Below are 3,717 nucleotides of genomic sequence, written 5' to 3' on the forward strand. Positions count from 1 at the left end.
GCTCAGAAACAGCATGAGGACCCTGAGTTAGTAAACATTGCCAGGACTGTTCAGTCAGGCAACAGTGCAGAGTTCAGATTTGACAGCAAAGGGATCCTCCGCTATGAGAATCGACTATGTGTACCAGATGACATCAGTTTGAAAGGAGACATTATGAGGGAAGCTCATAATGCAAGGTACAGTGTTCACCCTGGAGCCACCAAGATGTATCAGGATCTGAAAAGAGTGTATTGGTGGCCAGCGATGAAGAAAGACGTGGCACAGTTTGTGTCCGCCTGTGAAATTTGCCAGAGGGTAAAACTGGAACATCAGAAGCCGGCTGAAATGCTTAACCCACTGCCGATTCCAGAGTGGAAATGGGAGAACATAGCTATGGATTTTGTAGTGGGCTTACCGGAAGCGTCCAACAGGTTAGACTCCATATGGGTGATTGTGGACAGACTGACTAAATCTGCTCACTTTATTCCTATTAGGAGTAACTACTCTCTGGACAAGTTAGCACAGGTTTATGTGGAAGAGATAATAAGGTTGTATGGGGTCCCAGTGTCGATAGTGTCAGATAGAGGACCTCAGTTCACCTCCAGGTTTTGGCAGAGTCTGCAGAGTGCTATGGGCACAAGGTTGGATTTCAGCATTGCTTTCCATCCACATACTGATGGACAATCAGAGAGGACCATCCAGACCATAGAGGATATGCTCAGAATGTGTGTGTTAGACTTTGGCGGTTCTTGGAGGCAGCATCTACCTTTGGTGGAGTTTGCCTACAATAACAGCCATCATGCTAGCATCGGGATGGCCCCTTATGAAGCTTTGTATGGACGGAAGTGCAGATCACCTGTTTGCTGGGAAGAAGTAGGAGAGGCGGCTCTTGCAGGGCCAGAGTTAGTAGAGATCACCAGCAGAGTGGTGCCCATGATCAGAGAGAGAATCAAGACTGCTCAGAGCAGACAGAAAAGCTATGCAGATATCCGCAAGAAGCAGATAGAGTTTCAGGAGGGTGATATGGTATTGCTAATGGTGTCTCCAATAAAAGGAGTGGTTCGGTTTGGGAAGAAAGGTAAGCTAGCTCCACGGTACATTGGACCCTTTGAGATCTTGCAGAAGATCGGGAATGTGTCGTATAAGCTGGATTTACCTGCTTCTATGGAGAGAATTCACCCGGTGTTCCATGTTTCTATGCTACGGAAGTTCGTGTCAGATCCGAGTAAGGTTCTGAGTGAGCCTGATGTAGAGATCCTTGGAGATCTCACCTATGTAGAGCAGCCAGTGCGGATCCTAGACACGCAGATCAGAAAGCTAAGGAACAAGGAAATTCCAATGGTGAAAGTTCTTTGGAACCACCACAATATAGAAGAGTGCACCTGGGAGACATGGAGTCTATGCTCCAGCAATATCCATATCTGTTTTAAGGTTAGTTTTTCCTCTTGTTTTTATGTGTTTGATTGTTTGAGGAATATTCAGGGACGAATGTTCTTAAGGGGGGGAGAATGTAATACCCGGCTAGAGTCCGGCATCGAAATTCTACTCTCCGGTGGAATCCAAGATGTCAGAATCCTCTAGAAGGGTAAGAGTTATGTTTTTCTAACGTATTGAAGTATGTTTTAATGTTTTAAGTAAAAAGAAAATGAGTTTTTGTTTTAGAAAAGCACCAAGGAAGAAATGCCAGGTTCGGCCGCCGAAGGTAAAGTTCGGCCGCCGAACATGCATGAGTTTGGAATCACGTTAGGCCGCCGAAGGTGGTTTGGCCAGCCACCTATAAAAGGCCCTAGGTAGGTGAATAGATAAGATTTTTTGTAACGAACCGAAAATCGGACCGCTACCGGCGCTAGGATCCAGATCGGCTTAAAGCCGCCGGGACCCGTAGCAAGCCTGACATGTAACCTGTAAACCTGTTTAATCCCATACATGATCAACAATATACATAAAAATTTAAAACTTTTCTTTCATACATTCTATCATACACCAAACTCAACCTGTGCATGCACTGAACATAGCCATAATCATAAACTTGACCCCTCTGTGGGATCTCATCAATGCCCCTAATGGGTGGCATAACAAGTGTTGAGTTGGCTAAACACAATCATCAATAAACATTAAGATCATGTATCAAAAAGGGATTACAATATACTATGGTCAAGCACACTTCTAACCTTAATATCGTTACATTACATATCCATACATCATTATACAATCTGTCATGTCCACATTCTAACTATTACATGCATAAGACTTCATTACTCTTCTTGATTTCTCTGTCTAACCCGTACCTGCAAACCTGGGGAATTTGGGAGAGGGGTGAGCTACTAGAGCCCAGTGAGCAGAATCATAAAGCATTTAAAACACATGCTATCATGGAATGCATCACATCACAACTAATCATATCAAGGATGAACTTGTCACCATTTAGCCCTCTGTCATATTCCAATCATGCTAGGGGCGTAGTGCAGGCCACACCTGGTCTTTCTCTTATACATAACATAACATACATAATCCATGGTGCCGGGGGCGTAGTGCAGGCCACGTCCGGTCTTTCTCTTACATAGTGCCAGGGGCGTAGTGCAGGCCACACCTGGACTTCCTTACCATACCATGTTTTCATAAAATCTTGCAAAGGTTTGATTAGTGTTTATGTTATTTGAAGGTTTTGAGTTAGAAACTTGAATTTTGAAGTTTGGAGAGTTTGAAGGAGAGTTGTTTCAAAACTCCACGTTAGGATCGTTCATCTTCTTGGTAAGTGAAGATCCTGAGCTTGTTTTTATGTTTTCTGAAGGTTTTATGAGGTTATGGGAGAGAGTTGCATGAATAGGGTTATTTTTGAGGTTTTGGTGATTTTGTGAGAAAAGCTTGTATATGTGTTGTATGTCTTGTGTGTTTGGGGTTTTAAGGCAGTTTCTGACCCCTTTGAGCATATACTTGGGTGTATGCACGTTGAGAAATCGAGGTGTTTGAGATTGGGAGAGTTTTGTGCTTTTGGTGAGAGGCAGAGCAAGTTTCTGCCTTGCGGATGAACTCAGGTTCGGCCGCCGAAGGTACATTCGGCTGCCGAACCCATGAGGAGGTGGCTTCGGCTGCCCAAGCTTGCCTCCGAGCTTTTGGACTTTCGGCTCTGGAGAGGAGTTCGGCCGTCGAAGGTGCCGCCGAAGGTTAGAGACTTTCGTCTCTGGAGTGCCTTTCAGCCTCCGAAACTTGCCCCCGAAAGGGTTCGGCTGCCGAAAGTAGAGATTATAACATAAACACTAATCAAACCTTTGCAAGATTTAATGAAAACATGAAGAAAACTCTAAAAAGGACAGGGTCTCACCTCAGAAATCGAAAGGAATCGGCGTGCCTTATCCTTTCAACCGACTGAGGGCCTTTTATAGGTGGCTCGCCAGACCACCTTCGGCGGCCACACGTGAAAACGAAAGCCATGCATGTTCGGCGGCCGAACCTCAACTTCGGCGGCCGAACCTGGCTTTTCTGCCTTGGTTCATTTCACTCAAAAACTCATTTCCTTATGCTTTAAAACTATGAAACATACCAAAACCTTTTAGAAAAAACATAAATCTAACCAGTCTAAAGACTTTCGGCATCCTGAACTCCATCGGAACGTAGCATTCCGATGCCGGACTCTAGCCGGGTATTACAGTTTCGGCCGCCGAAGGTGCCACCGAAGGTTAGGGACTTTCGTCTCTGGAGAGGACTTTCGACAGCCGAAGTGCCGTCGAAAGTGCTTGA

This window comes from Manihot esculenta, chromosome 16, assembly GCF_001659605.2.
Source record: "Manihot esculenta cultivar AM560-2 chromosome 16, M.esculenta_v8, whole genome shotgun sequence".
NCBI lineage: Eukaryota > Viridiplantae > Streptophyta > Magnoliopsida > Malpighiales > Euphorbiaceae > Manihot > Manihot esculenta.